The 16,171-nt window shown below is 42.6% G+C and overlaps 7 non-coding genes across 7 annotated transcripts; 1 reads left to right on the forward strand and 6 right to left on the reverse strand.

Annotated features, from left to right (window-relative positions):
- The first annotated feature begins 580 nt into the window (after positions 1–580).
- On the forward strand, positions 581–653 carry trnak-cuu. The gene has a single exon. It is a non-coding gene; the product is annotated as a tRNA-Lys (tRNA).
- A 4,080-nt stretch (positions 654–4,733) lies between these two features.
- trnak-cuu lies at positions 4,734–4,806 on the reverse strand. Its single transcript has one exon. It is a non-coding gene; the product is annotated as a tRNA-Lys (tRNA).
- Positions 4,807–5,209: 403 nt separating this feature from the next.
- On the reverse strand, positions 5,210–5,282 carry trnak-cuu. The gene has a single exon. It is a non-coding gene; the product is annotated as a tRNA-Lys (tRNA).
- Positions 5,283–6,688: 1,406 nt separating this feature from the next.
- trnak-cuu lies at positions 6,689–6,761 on the reverse strand. Its single transcript has one exon. It is a non-coding gene; the product is annotated as a tRNA-Lys (tRNA).
- Positions 6,762–8,462: 1,701 nt separating this feature from the next.
- trnak-cuu lies at positions 8,463–8,535 on the reverse strand. The gene has a single exon. It is a non-coding gene; the product is annotated as a tRNA-Lys (tRNA).
- A 407-nt stretch (positions 8,536–8,942) lies between these two features.
- Positions 8,943–9,015, reverse strand: trnak-cuu. Its single transcript has one exon. It is a non-coding gene; the product is annotated as a tRNA-Lys (tRNA).
- Positions 9,016–10,421: 1,406 nt separating this feature from the next.
- Positions 10,422–10,494, reverse strand: trnak-cuu. The gene has a single exon. It is a non-coding gene; the product is annotated as a tRNA-Lys (tRNA).
- Positions 10,495–16,171: the final 5,677 nt, after the last annotated feature.

Genomic DNA, 16,171 nt, shown 5'->3' on the forward strand with positions numbered 1-16,171 from the left:
ATCCCAAAGGTGTTCTGTGGGGTTGAGGTCAGGACTCTGTGCAGGCCAGTCAAGTTGATCCACACCAAACTCTCTCATCCATGTCTTTATGGACCTTGCTTTGTGCACTGGTGCACAGTCATGTTGGAACAGGAAGGGGCCATCCCCAAACTGTTGGGATCATGGAATTGTCCAAAATCTCTTGGTACGCTGAAGCATTCAGAGTTCCTTTCACTGGAACTAAGGGGCCAAGCTCCTGAAAAACAAGCCAACACCATAATCCCCCCTCCACCAAACTTTACACTTGGCACAATGCAGTCAGACAAGTACTGTTCTCCTGGCAACCTCCAAACCCAGACTCATCCATCAGATTGCCAGATGGAGAAGCACAATTGGTCACTCCAGAGAACGCTTCCAACATAAAAGGAAGAACATCATCCAACTCCCAGAACACTCCCCAGCAATCTGCCAGAAAAACTCTTGATTCAGAAAAGAAGATATGCACTCCAGCAATCTCAAGGGATACTGTATTACCAAAGCTCCCTGCACAGCTTTGCATTGTATAATGACTAATTTTGAAATTGAATGCTATCCAACCATAGCCTGGTTAGCTCAGTCGGTAGAGCATGAGACTCTTAATTTCAGGGTCATGGGTTAGAGCCCCACATTGGGCGTTGTGTTTATGCTTTGGCATTCACTATGTCTGGCGGCCTCCACATGAAGCATGTACATATTGGTACAGCATGTGCAACCATCACTTCCTCTATTGCAACACAAAAAAGTGACAGAGAACATACCCAGACCTTTTGATCCACCACTCCTGTTGCCGTTGAGGATCCAAGACCATTACCAATTTAAAATGATCCACCAGCCATGTGCTGGGAAAGTCTGATGGTTTCGTCAAGCAACTGTTGCCCACTTTGATCAGTTAGTTGACAAAAAGGTTTATTCTTGCAAGAAGGTCAATCAGCACACCTCCTCCCTAAGGTATGCTTGACACCCCTCTGTCTGGGAAGGATCCACACCCAGACAGAGCTTTGTTTCCAGGCATTCTGGGCATCACAATTTAAAAGACAAAAAGACCCTTTGATTCAGTGGTGGGCCCCAAGTTTCACACCTTGTCAGGAAACTGGCCCAGCCACCCTTTGTTGCTTTGTATTTACATATGCAGTAAAGTCGACACCTTTCTAGCCCTATCGTTTCCCCATGTCAGTGGTGTAAGCTCCACAGAAAAGAGAACAGTGGCGGGTGTTGGGGTGTTGAGACAAAGGAGCTTACATAACAGCGGCAAAACCAAACCTAAATGTTATTAGGAAAAAGGCTTCAGGTAAACACAAAAAGCACTGTCAATTGTAAGCTATTCTTTGTTATTTAACTATATCATAATGTCAGATTAGCTTCTTCATTACTGTGAACCTCAACAGGTTACAACTACTGCTGCTGAGATACATGCAGTTCCTGGCTCCTCCTCACTCACCAACTGCTCCTCATAGGGCTTCTACCCAACAGTCCTCACCTTTGCGCCATCCTCGGCCTACTGTTCCCTCTTCCCCTGACACCATCTTCCTTGCTCCTCCACCAGCAGAAAGAAGGCAACTATCTCCTCAGACTGTAGCAGAGCCTACTGTTGTAAGGAGCTTAGTCACATTGCATAATTTCATGTTTTTGGTAAGTGTCTGTTGATTCAGGAAGTTCTTCTTCTTTTTCTTTTCTTTTTACACCTGCAGGACCCTTTTAGGACTGCAGACCCTGCTGCTCCCCCACTCTACCACAAGTGGGTGTCAACAACGTTGTTGAGGGTTGGCACGAGTGGAAGGCTCGAGCTGAGTGACAACCTGCAGCTATGGTACCACCCTTCACAGCTGGCTTTAGTGTACCACCAGGCCCCCACTCAGGACAGGTTTTTTACTCATGCTCTGCCGCTGTGGATGCCATATAGGCTGTGGAAGGTGCGGCTGCTCTGTGCAAGCCCTGCCTGTACTCAGCACCTGCTGGTCAGTGGAGGACTGCACAGGAGGGCTTTCTGTGGGAGATGGCTTCATTTGACCTCCCATGAGTGGCCAGTGGAGCACCAATCTGAAACTCTTGCCTGATTTCCCATGTGTGAACAAGGTAGGTGCTCCTCATTTTTTAACGTTGCGAATCACCTCTCCTCAACTGACCTGGAAATATTCCTCTGCCATGATGAGGGATCTTCCCACACTGTTACACCACCACCAGCCTGAACTGCAGATACAAGGCAGGATTGATCCATGCTTTCATGTTTGTTACACCAAATTCTGAACCTAACACCTGAATTTCACAGTTCAAACCCAGACTTATCCAACTAGGTATATTTTTTCTCTAGTGTGACCTGTAGCTGCTGTTTCCTGTTCTTAGACAGACTGGAGTTGCACCTCCATGCCTTTCTATCATCTCAAACCAGTCTGCCTGCTCTCCTCTGACCTCTGACCTTATGGCATTTTTTCACACAACTGCCGCTCACTGGATATTTTCCCTTTTTTGCACCATTCTCTGTAAACCCTAGAGATGGTTGCATGGGTGTAGCTAGGGATTTTGGGCCCCAGGAAATATATATAACACAGGGCCCCCCTTAACCAGCAAGCCAAGCAACAAATGTGTCATTTTTACAAATATGCATGCATTTTAATGTATTTTTGAGCTATAATTTCTCAATTTATGAGCAATGTTAAATCAAATTTACTTGCATTATGTTGCAGTGCTGGACTACAGCATTTGGACATTTTAAAGGGAGGAACAGGGGCCCACCAGTATTTTTTAAAATTCTATATTAGAGAAATTTCAGTCTGTTGACCAATTAATTTAGTTGCTTTGATTTAATAACGACAATTATTAAGAATAAATAAATAAAAGCACACTTTTCATCGCAGGTTTCTCAAGGGCCCCTCCTCACTATGGACCTGGGTATTCAGTACCCTTTCCCCCCATGTGCTACGCCCATGGATGATTGCACAATAGATCAGCAGTTTCTGAAATACTCAGTCACTTAAATCCTCTGTCTTCCCCTTTCTGATGCTCGGTATGAACTCCAGCAAGTCGTCTTGACCACACCTACATGCCTAAATGGACTGAGATGCTGCCATGTGATTGGCTCAAATTTGTGCTACCAAGCAACTGTGAACAGGTGTACCTAATAAAGTGGTCAGTGAGTGTGTATCAGAGCGATGAAAGAAAAAAAAAAACGTGTCCATTGCAAAGTTGAGAATATTCGTCACATTTAAGTTTGTCCACAGCTGTGTTGTTTTCATGTCATATTTAAAATAATAATAAAGAATAATAATCTAATCTACCATGCATGAAATTCTATCCTATTTTATTTGGACTTTATTCTTTATCACACACACAAGCTGCTCAAATGTCCTTGAGCTTTTTTCACATGGCACAGTTAAACTACAGCAGTAAAAATGCTGAGGGACCGATGTGACTTCATTTTATAACAGCAGGGAGATGATTGATGTGGCTCAGCCTGTTGGGAAGATTGTGTTCGACATAATCAGATAATTACTTTGACATGGATGACTGCGTATTAACTAAACACTGATGGAGCATTCTTTTCAGCAGAACCAACAAAACAATAATCCCTGAACTGAAACAGGCGTCATGATTATTGCAGAATTTATTGCATTTCCTGAAGTCTTACAAACCAAAGGAAGATGGAAAATAATCAATTAGGAACCAAACAATAACACACTGGCCATGAATTAGTCTGCTAGACTTGCTTGTATCTTTAAGTTGTTGCTCATTTCCATTTTTGGAGTGTTAGATTCAGTAACATACATCACACAAACAACAATAATGCTGCTGAAGGCACCCTTAGTAAAATGTTATCCTAATCAGATAATTAAGCTGCCAGTGTCAGTGCAACATGCTAATTATAATGAACTACAGTTAGTGTAAGATTTAATGAGTAGCACTACACATCACCTTAAGGCACAGTTAAAGTTAATGTTATTTAGCATAAAACAGAAAAAGGTCACAGTTTTGGAGGAGGAGGGATAAATTATACTATTATCCTCGATAATGTTTATTTGTTAAACATCTATGACCCATTTAATTATGTTTACATGGATTTGAGCTCGTATTCCTGCTATGATTGTTTCTGCAAAGACTCAACATACACTATATTGCCAAAAGTATTCACTCACCCATCCAAATAATGTAAATCAGGTGTTCCAATCACTTCCATGTCCACAGGTGTATAAAACCAAACACCTAGGCATGCAGACTGTTTCTACAAACATCTGTGAAAGAATGTCTCGCTCTCAGGAGCTCAGTGAATTCCAGCATGGTACTGTGATAGGATGCCACCTGTGCAACAAGTCCAGTGGTGAAATTTCCTGGCTCCTAAATATTCCACAGTCAACTGTAAGTGGTATTATAACAAAGTGGAAGCGACTGGGAACAACAGCAACTCAGCCACTAAGTGGTAGGCCATGCAAAATGACGGAGTGGGGTCAGCGGATGCTGAGGCGCATAGTGCGCAGAGGTTTTGGACAATTCCATGCTCCCACCTTTGTGAGAACAGTTTCAAAATATCAGACATTTCCAGCATTTGGTTGGTGGATCATTTTTGAGTTAATTATAGTCTTGGGTCCTCACCGGCAACAGGACTGCTGGTTGACTCTTTTCCACCATCTTGCATCAGGATGGGGGCAGGGATGGTTGCACAGCACATATGTACATGCTTCATGTGGAGGACTCCAGTCACTGTAAATGCCAAAGCATAAACACAACGCCCAATGTGGGGCTCGAACCCACGACCCTGAGATTAAGAGTCTCATGCTCTACCGACTGAGCTAACCGGGCCATGGTTGAGTTGCAGAAACATACGATTTCGAAAGCAGTGCTTAGACAACGCAAATCTTTGCAGGGTCCTCTGGATATACAGTGTCCTTGGAGATTGCTGGGGTGTTATGGGAGTTGGACAATTATGTTCAACTAACTGAGCAGAGTGGCCCACGGTTTCTTGACGAGACCACCAACTTTCCCTTCCCGCTGGTGAATCATTTTTGTGTTAATTATGGTCTTGGATCCTCAACAGCAACAGGACTGCCAGTTCACACACTTGGGCAGGACTGATGGATCACAATGTGTGAGGTTGTTGTAACTATTTTGCATCATGATGGGGGCAGGGTTGTTTGCACATACAATATGTACATGCTTCATGTGGAGGCCTGCAGACATTGTGAATGCCAAAGCATAAACACAACGCCCAATGTGGGGCTCAAACCCACGACCCTGAGATTAAGAGTCTCATGCTCTACCGACTGAGCTAACCAGACTATCGGTGGACAGCATCTAATTTCAAAATTACTGATTATACAATGCAAAGCTGTGCAGGGAGCTTTGGAATTACAGTATCCTTTGAGATTGCTGGAGTGCATTTCTTCTATTTAGTATCAAGAGTTTTTCTGGCAGATTGCTGGGGAGTGTTTTGGGAGTTGGATGATGTTCTTCCTTTCATTTTGGAAGCGTTCTCTGGAGTGACCAATTGTGCTTCTCCATCTGGCAATCTGATGGATGAGTCTGGGTTTGGAGGTTGCCAGGAGATCGATACTTGTCTGACTGCATTGTGCCAAGTGCAAAGTTTGGTGGAGGGGGGATTATGGTGTTGGCTTGTTTTTCAGGAGCTTGGCCCCTTAGTTCCAGTGAAAGGAACTCTGAATGCTTCAGCGTACCAAGAGATTTTGGACAATTCCATGATCCCAACAGTTTGGGGATGGCCCCTTCCTGTTCCAACATGACTGTGCACCAGTGCACAAAGCAAGGTCCATAAAGACATGGAGGAGAGAGTTTGGTGTGGATCAACTTGACTGGCCTGCACAGAGTTCTGACCTCAACCCCATAGAACACCTTTGGGATGAATCAGAGTGGAGACTGAGAGCCAGGCCTTCTCATCCAACATTAGTGTTTGACCTCACAAATGCACTTCTGGAGGAATGGTCAAAAATTCCCATAAACACACTCCTAAACCTTGTGGAAAGCCTTCCCAGAAGAGTTGAAGCTGTTATAGCTGCAAAGGGTGGACCGACGTCATATTAAACCCTATGGATTAAGAATGTGCTGTCACTGAAGTTCATATACGAGTCAAGGCAGCTGAGAGAATAGTTTTGGCAATAAAGTGTATGTACATGCTTCATGTAAAGGCCTCCAGTCATTGTGAATGCCAAAGCATAAACATAACACTCAATATAGATTAAACACACGACCCTGAGATTAAGAGTTTCATGTTCTACCGACTGAGCTAACTGGGCCATGGTTTGAAGCGGAGAAACATCTGATTTGGAAAACAGTGCTAAGACAAGCAAAGTTGTGCAGGGTGCTCTGGATGTACAGTGTCATTGGAGATTGCTGGAGTGCAATCGCTCTATTCTGAATCAACAGTTTTCAAGGAAATTAGTGGAGTGTTTTGGGAGTTGGACAATTTATGTTCAATTACCTGAGCAGAGTGGCCTCTGGTTTCTTGACGAAACCATCAAATTTTCCCAGCACTTGGCTGGTGGATCATTTTTGTGTTCATTATGGTCTTGGCTCCTCAACAGCAACAGGACTGCTAGTTCACAACGTGTTTGTTCGTTCGTCGTCACTATGTTGCATCACGATGGGGGCAGGAATGGTTGCACAGCACATATGGAAACGTTTCATGTGGAGACGTCCAGTCATTGTGGATGCCAAAGCATAAACACAACGCCCAATGTGGGGCTCGAACCCACGACCCTGAGATTAAGAGTCTCATGCTCTACCGACTGAGCTAACCGGGCTGTGGCTGAGGTGCAGAAACATACGATTTCGAAAACAGTGCTTAGACAACGCAAATCTTTGCAGGGTCCTCTGGATATACAGTGTCCTTGGAGACTGCTGGCGTGTTTTGGGAGTTGGACAATTATGTTCAACTAACTGAGCAGAGTGGCCCATGGTTTCTTGACGAGACCACCAAATTTCCCTTCCCGCTGTCGAATTATTGTTGTGTTAATTATGGTCTTGGATCCTCAACAACAACAGGGCCCCTTTCCTCGACGTGGTTCAATTAATCAGAGCTAATGTCCTTTTAGCCTGATTCAATTAACGTGATGATTGAAGGCTGGCTAAGTCCGCTCCTCCATGGCTGAATCGCGCTAAATCAGTGACGTTAATTGGAACCAGACATGAGTGATCAGGATACTTGCGTGTGCCTGTTCTACATAAAAAGGGAGCAGTGTAGATAACAGAGATCACGATTGTCTGTCATAATTCATGGTGAATAATAAGGAAAGCGCAACATTTTTCACACAAACAGAGCAGCAAACAATCATGGAGGAGTTTGAAAATTACAAAAACATTGTAACTGTGAAATCCAACACCTCGGCTGCAGCGACGGCGAGACATGCAGTTTGGCAAAGGATTGTACACAAAGTTAAATGTGCAAGTAAGGAATACGTAGGCCTAGTTATGCATTGCTGTATAAGGCTATAGCCTAGGCTATTAATTTAAATGTGTGTTTGCCATAACCTCGTAGCCTAATGACCTAGATTAATTACTTTCTATCATAATGAACCTTGTGTATTTTCTAAAGGTAGCTGTTAGTAAGCTTACTAATTTGAGACGATATGTTTTATATAGTCTATAGGCCCAGCTATCTGTTTTCATATTTTTATATTGTGCACTTTTTCTCCTCTTATCGCTTCATATAGAACAAACCCAAATGTCAAGCAAACTTGGGAACAAGTTAAAATAAAATACAAGAACAATATTCAGTGTGGTAAGGGAATATCATTTGATCCATGGTGTTAAATTAGAAATGTTCCTTGCACCCTCAAAAACCGCAATCCTACACAAAGTTTGAGTGACAGTAAGTGCATGGCTGTGCTGGGTTAACCTTGCAAAGCAGATGGATACGCCCATTTCCTTGTTTTTCACTGATGTGTGAAACAAATCCATCTGCCGTGTCAGGTTAGCGCTGGGTAGTATTGGCGATGTATGGCCCTATCAGCTGTTGCGAATAAATAATGTCTTGGCGACCGAAACAGTAACACTCGTACAAAAAATCAGTAGAAAATGATAAAGGAACTTGGTGATCTCGGATCAGTCTTTCCCTGTGAAATGCAGCACGGATTATTATTGCTCCTGTTGACTTGGTCTCTCAGGAAGGGAGCTTCCTCCTTTTTTCTTTTGGGGTGTGTGTCTTAAGATATGGCTTCTTGAAATAAACCTGCCCTGGAGCAGGTTTATGTTGCTATAGTGATTTAGCTTAGCCTGCTTCAAGGCACGGAACAAGCCTGAGATGACATCAGGTTATCCTGAAATTATGCAGCTAACTGAGTTAGCCAGGTATGGGGAATGAGGCTGAGGACTGCTGGTTCACAATGTGTTCATTCGTTCTTTGTCACTACACTGCATCACAATGGGGTTAGTTGCACAGCACATATGGAAACATTTCATGCAGAGACCCTCCAATCATTGTGAATGCCAAAGCATGAACACAACGCCCAATGTGGGGCTCGAACCCACGACCCTGAGATTAAGAGTCTCATGCTCTACCGACTGGGCTAACCGGGCCATGGTTGAGTTGCAGAAACATACGATTTCGAAAGCAGTGCTTAGACCACACAAAGCTGTGCAGGGTTCTATGGATATACAATGTCCTTGGAGATTGCTGGGGTGTTATGGGAGTTGGACAATTATGTTCAACTAACTGAGCAGAGTGGGCTAAGGTTTCTTGGTGAGACCATCGAACTTTCCCAGCACTTGGCTGGTGAATCATTTTTGTGTTCATTATGGTCTTGGATCCTCAACAGCAACAGGACTGCCAGTTCACACACTTGGGCAGGACTGATGGATCACAATGTGTGAGGTTGTTGTAACTATTTTGCATCACGATGGGGGCAGGGTTGTTTGCACATACAATATGTACATGCTTCATGTGGAGGCCTGCAGACATTGTGAATGCCAAAGCATAAACACAACGCCCAATGTGGGGCTCAAACCCACGACCCTGAGATTAAGAGTCTCATGCTCTACCGACTGAGCTAACCAGACTATCGGTGGACAGCATCTAATTTCAAAATTACTGATTATACAATGCAAAGCTGTGCAGGGAGCTTTGGAATTACAGTATCCTTTGAGATTGCTGGAATGCATTTCTTCTATTTAGTATCAAGAGTTTTTCTGGCAGATTGCTGGGGAGTGTTTTGGGAGTTGGATGATGTTCTTCCTTTCATTTTGGAAGCGTTCTCTGGAGTGACCAATTGTGCTTCTCCATCTGGCAATCTGATGGATGAGTCTGGGTTTGGAGGTTGCCAGGAGATCGATACTTGTCTGACTGCTTTGTGCCAAGTGCAAAGTTTGGTGGAGGGGGGATTATGGTGTTGGCTTGTTTTTCAGGAGCTTGGCCCCTTAGTTCCAGTGAAAGGAACTCTGAATGCTTCAGTGTACCAAGAGATTTTGGACAATTCCATGATCCCAACAGTTTGGGGATGGCCCCTTCCTGTTCCAACATGACTGTGCACCAGTGCACAAAGCAAGGTCCATAAAGACATGGAGGAGAGAGTTTGGTGTGGATCAACTTGACTGGCCTGCACAGAGTCCTGACCTCAACCCCATAGAACACCTTTGGGATGAATCAGAGTGGAGACTGAGAGCCAGGCCTTCTCATCCAACATTAGTGTTTGACCTCACAAATGCACTTCTGGAGGAATGGTCAAAAATTCCCATAAACACACTCCTAAACCTTGTGAAAAGCCTTCCCAGAAGAGTTGAAGCTGTTATAGCTGCAAAGGGTGGACCGACGTCATATTAAACCCTATGGATTAAGAATGTGCTGTCACTGAAGTTCATATATGAGTCAAGGCAGCTGAGAGAATAGATTTGGCAATAAAGTGTATGTACATGCTTCATGTAAAGGCCTCCAGTCATTGTGAATGCCAAAGCATAAACATAACACTCAATATAGATTAAACACATGACCCTGAGATTAAGAGTCTCATGTTCTACCGACTGAGCTAACTGAGCCATGGTTTGAAGCGGAGAAACATCTGATTTGGAAAACAGTGCTAAGACAAGCAAAGTTGTGCAGGGTGCTCTGGATGTACAGTGTCATTGGAGATTGCTGGAGTGCAATCGCTCTATTCTGAATCAACAGTTTTCAAGGAAATTAGTGGAGTGTTTTGGGAGTTGGACAATTTATGTTCAATTACCTGAGCAGAGTGGCCTATGGTTTCTTGACGAAACCATCAAATTTTCCCAGCACATGGCTGGTGGATCATTTTTGAGTTAATTATGGTCTTGGATCCTCAACAGCAACAGGACTGCTAGTTCACAACGTGTTTGTTCGTTCGTCGTCACTATGTTGCATCACAATGGGGGCAGGGATGGTTGCACAGCACATATGGAAACGTTTCATGTGGAGGCCTCCAGTCATTGTGGATGCCAAAGCATAAACACAACGCCCAATGTGGGGCTTGAACCCACGACCCTGAGATTAAGAGTCTCATGCTCTACCGACTGAGCTAACCGGGCCATGGTTGAGGTGCAGAAACATACAGTTTCGAAAGCAGTGCTTGGACAACGCAAAGCTGTGCAGGGTCCTCTGGATGTACAGTGTCCTTGGAGATTGCTGGGGTGTTTTGGGAGTTGGACAATTATGTTCAACTAACTGAGCAGAGTGGCCCACGGTTTCTTGACGAGACCACCAACTTTCCCTTCCCGCCGGTGGATCATTTTTGAGGTAATTATGGTCTTGAATCCTCCTTGAATACTTTTGGCCATATAGTGTAAGTCAAGCCCCTATTAGAAGTTGTGAAAGACAGAAAACATTATTATAGCCTGGTTAAACATTTTGGTGTTTTACATCTGTTTATGGCGAAGATCTTTGTCCAGAGGAATTTAAAGTTTTATGAAGCTAATGTACATTTCTTAGTGTGGCTTAGGGAGGCACTGGTTTTATTTTTAGATGGCATGATTATATAGTCTGAGAATTCTGTCACATCAGTTATTTACATCACTACACAGCATTTTTAATAGTTTAAGTCCATTTTTTAGATTTTTAAAGGTTATTATTGTCAAGTGTTTTATCTTAATTCTTTTAATTCTATTTACAGCACATTAAAGTGCTGATCTGAGTCTTTATGGATTCCACTGTCAATATTTTGTATAATTTGGTGGAAAGACAAAATAAGGACAAATATTTAGACTACAAGTGTTCTTAGCTGAGTAGAGGTTGAATTAAAAAGCTATGATTCAGTCTGTCACATCTATTGTAAAACCCTTCATATATAAACACTGATTCACACTGTATTTATTGAAGTTTCTTGTCAAAATCTAAATTTTTCTTATTTTTGTGTGACATTTGAACACATCATAACATATAGAATACAGTAGTCTAATTTACTGAGGTTACCTGAATGCATCATATATGTCTTCAGCTCATAAAGTTCGCTAATTAACTTCAATTTTGCCAATTCCACACTGGATTAATATTGTTAACAGACAGGACTGTCTCAAAGTTTTGGAGAACTTTTCAGCATTTTTCTGAGCAGCTGAAGAAGAAAACTGTCCTGAAGCAGCTGAAGAGGGTGGTATGACCATGGCTTGGTGGGGTTGGTTCCAGCCCAATGCAGCCTGGGCCCACTCAAATAATAGAAGTGCCCACAGTTTTATACCCACAAGCAGATGCAAACATCGATTGTGCACAGTAAAATACTGCAGATAAATTTAGATAGCGAGAAAGGAAGGACAATATTTTCACTGGCTTATGTACATGGACACTGAATGCCGCCCAACAGGCACAAACCAACCTCATCTGAACTCTAAGACTGAATACAGACAGATTTCAAAGTAGTAAGGAGCTGCTTCCATCTAGTTTAAATCTGCCATGCATGGTGAGTACTCTTGACTATGAGGCCAAGGAATCAAGCCACTATTTAACCTTTCTAATGGCCCAGTGTTGGAACAGTCACAACACTTGAATCTCTTTCTCTCCTCCTCTCTAAAAGTCAGGAAGTGTTCCCTCTAGGTGGGTGAAAAGCATCACTGAGGCCTCATGAATCATTTTTAATCTTGTTAGGGAGCTGTATGGGATGACCTTTCTCAGTGCGTCTGTTTACCTGCCAGCCTCTGGGCTTATTGTGTGCTTTATAGGGCATGCAGCCCCTGCACGCTGTTAGTGGAGACTAAGGTCAGACTGTATCATTTTCTGAACCACTGGGTTTTGCAACTGGTCTCATATGTGCACACATACTGTCCAGGCAGAAGAAGTCTTGATAAGGAGTGCTGGGGTCTCTGCACCGGCGACTGCATGGTCTCACTGAATTACTGCATGGAAAACTGCAAGACCGGCCCAATAACCAGAGAAGTACAAATCCGGGGGGAAAATCAGGGAATTACTGGAATTAAATCAGCGGGGTGATAAAATTTTGTAAGGCTCCTGACAAAGAGGACAGATCTGGCTGATTTTCCTCTAGTTTACCTGTGAGATGAGTTAATGTTGGACATCTCTAGAAGTACTTTAGAGTTTAATGAGGACGTTGTGTATTTCATAAATTACATACAGCATCTTCAAACTTTGGAGCAAAAGTTCCTGTGAAACCAGTGACTTCTCTTGGTTAAACATTCATTTAAAACATTGTACTGGCTGTAGACTCTATAGGATGACAGAAAATGAAAGAAATTTTAGATGTAGCACCGCTGCATGCAAAATTTATGGTAACTCTCAAGTGAGGCAATTAGACACAGAGTCATCCTGGGAAGTGAAAACTTAAGCAGACATATTCACTAGAGCTGATAATGCTTCATCTAAAGTGCAAAATTCCTACTTCGCCTATGGCTTATTATTTCTATTTCTATTTCTATTTCTACTAATGCAGGGGTGTCCAAACTATGGCCGGGGGGCCAAATGCGGCCCTTAACCCATTTATAATTGGCCCGCAGCAAACTCTAAAACAGTGTTTTTCAAATTGTTTTCACCCAAGGCACCATATTTAAATCAATACAAAATAGACTTTTTAAATAATGTTACAGTCAAGGTGGTTTAAAATGGGAGATAAAGAGCTTTCTGGAGCCCAGCCAACTGGGGGATCATGCAAAAGTGGGCAAAAGGTGGCAAAAATGAGTTCATAGTGATGAAAAAACATGGCAAATTGGGCAAAAAGTGGCAAAACAAAGTCAGAAATGGGCAAAAATTGGTAAAAAACTTGCAAAACAATGGGTTGAGAATGGCACTTGGCAAACTTGTCGAAAGTGTCAGAATTGTGGTGAAAATGGGTTTCACGTGGCCTAAAAGAAGGGTTTAGTGTGTAAAAAGGTGGTAAAAATGGGTTTAAAGAGATATAAAAAGGGCATATTGGGCAAAAAAGTTGTCAAATAAAGGCAAATGTGGGGAAAAAAATTGGCAAAAAGATGGCATAAATGGGTTGAAGTGTCAGAAAGGTGGCAAAATAAATCGCAGGTGGCAGGAAAGTGGCAAAAAGGTTTAAAGTTGCTAAAAGGTGGTAAAAAGGGGTTAAAAGTGATGGGGATGAATGGCAAAAATGGCCAGACAATAGCAAAAGTGTGTGAAAGTGGCAAAAAGGTAGCAAAGATGGGTTAAATGTGGCAAAAAGTTCCAAATAAGTGGCAAAAATGCTAAAAAAAAACAACAACAACAAAAAAAACAACAACAAAAACCCCCACAGAAAAGCAGCAAAGTGGTTTGTGAAAAGAAGTGGCAAAAACGGGTAGAAAAATTTGTTAACTTAGTTAAAAGTGGCATGAATTAATAATTTCATCACCAATTTCAACCCAATAATGGCTTGCATGCTTTTCAGCTCTTAATGAGGTAACTGTTAGCCAGGATGCTAGCACCAATGCTGCTGATCCAACACACATGCACTGATATCATCAATAAATCCCAACTGGGGAGGTCCCATTCTCTGGGGATCTTCAGGGGTCCATCCTGATCTGTGGGCAGGCCTGGTTACAGTTCTTGCCATAAAGTTGTAATAATAACGTATTGTACAAATCCCCACGGCACACCTAAACTTGTCTTTAGTCACACTAGTGTGCCCTGCCACACCATTTGAGAACCACTGCTCTACAACATACAGTAAATGAAAAATGGCCAACATTAGAACATGAAGCTTGTGCTTGACTGTATATTTTTTTTCAGATGTTTTTAATGCATAGTTTGGTGTGCAGTCGGTCACACTGCAACTCTTGAATAGTGTTTTAGTACTCAAGAGCGGTCTTGGTCTTGAGACTGGTCTCAAGACCACATTTTGAATGTCTTGGTCTTGTCTCGGACTTGAGAGCATTTTCACTTGGTCCTGTCTCTGTCTCAGACCGGCTGGACTCTGGATTTTCCATCAAGTCGAGTGGAGACCATCACTGATCTGCTATTCTTTGACTTCATTAATGTGATGATAAGGAGAAGCACTCACTTAAACAACAAATAGCTACACCTGCAAAAACTCAGACAGCAGTCCAGCTTATTTCTAGCAGAAATATGTGCCTCTGGCCTGTCCACCATCCCCCCAAGAATCAGAAATAAACATTCCCTCCTCCCTATCTTTTTCCACCTTTCAGAAAACGTGTGCTGAAACAAGCTGTTCTCAGATTTTCCCCTCATGATGTCATGTAGGGAGTTAGCCCCGCCTCCAGGTTTGGTTGGCCCTCCCTGCTTGGAAGAAAGTTCTGCCCTTCTCTCCTGATCTTCCTCTCAGCTGTGGACCGGGGGGGGCCACATCCATTTCGTTAGAGGGGCGGGGTCAGACAGCTCATTAACATTTAAAGCTACAGTCACAGAGACAGCTCGTTCTGAGCAGGGCTGACCTTTAAGTTATTAGAAACATTTGCAACCTTTAAAAATGGGACTTTAGTGAAACAGAGGTCTATGTTGTCTTTGTAAAAAGTTCTTTTTTAATACAGGAACTTCTCAGAAATCAAGCTGCCAAAACTTTTGTTTTTTTCTGTACAGGACATTAGTAGATGAAATGATTTTGATTGTTGGCTCTTATAATGAATCATCAAAATCCTATCATGATGGATTTAGAGTTATCAGAAAATATCATATCGTCGTCCAAATATCGTGATCGATATTATGTTGTGATGAAACAGGTGATTTACACCGGCCCACTGACTTGCAGGAAAACACAGAAAAACGTTTCCTTTCACAGAGCAGGCAGCATGTCATTCACATAAACAGAGATCTGACATTTCAGTAATGTCTACGTTCTCCATGACATTTTACTAAAAGCCTCTAAGTAAAAAAAGAAAGGAAAATCAGTGTAAATATATTCTAATAATACCACTTTAACAGCTCCTGCTCCTGGAAATGTGAGTAATTATAGGAACAAGGCCTACTTTCCTGTCTAAGAAACCTTTTGCTGAAAATGGCTGTGGGGCAGAATCCTGTGAATTCTCGGAAACAATTTTAGTTAGCCAGCTGTTTATTTTTAGTAGGAGTACCTAGAGTTATAAAACTGCTCAACCTGGAGTTTGTAGCACCATATTCTAACCATTTGGACCCCTTGTTACCAACTTAACAGACAGTCTGAAACATCTGTGATCATCATGATGCCATATGGCTGTTAACCAAGCTCTTTCACGTTTTCTACTTGTCAACCTAAAGCTGCATTTTTTTTGATTGGGACCACCTAAATTAACTATACACAATGACTGGCCGGCTTACAAAACAAAAAAAAGATTGATGTAAATGCCTTCAGATCTATCTTAATAGCTCTTAATGTGTGCAATGAAGTGGACTGATTGACGTACAGTGCTGATGTTGACAGCATCTGACTGATGCAGGATGTGAGCTGAGCACTGAACATTATGGCTGAATCCCAATTCTCCCCTTAACCCTCAATCTGAACCCTCAGTCTCAAAATGCGCGTTCCCGCAAATTGCGAGGGCTGTCCCAATTCTCCTGAGAATTGATTGAGGGGCGAGTTTGAGGGCTTTTCTCCTTCACTTTTGAGATGTTCCTGGAGCTCCCTTGGTATTGAGGGCTATCACTCAAAGAAAGATGGCTGCAAATGCGGGGAAGAAATCGAGCTACAAATGTATTTCTTTGTTAATGGAGATCTAAAAATGATGAAAACCACTCCAATATCTTAGTTTCATGATGTTTTCTGGATTATTTGCCTTTGTGTAGTGTAACATTTACTTTTATTTTTACAATCCTAAGCTGGTAACTGTGCCGTCGCCGCCAAGCCTACGA

The sequence above is a fragment of the Cheilinus undulatus genome, linkage group 23 (genome assembly GCF_018320785.1).
Source record: "Cheilinus undulatus linkage group 23, ASM1832078v1, whole genome shotgun sequence".
Classification (NCBI taxonomy): domain Eukaryota; kingdom Metazoa; phylum Chordata; class Actinopteri; order Labriformes; family Labridae; genus Cheilinus; species Cheilinus undulatus.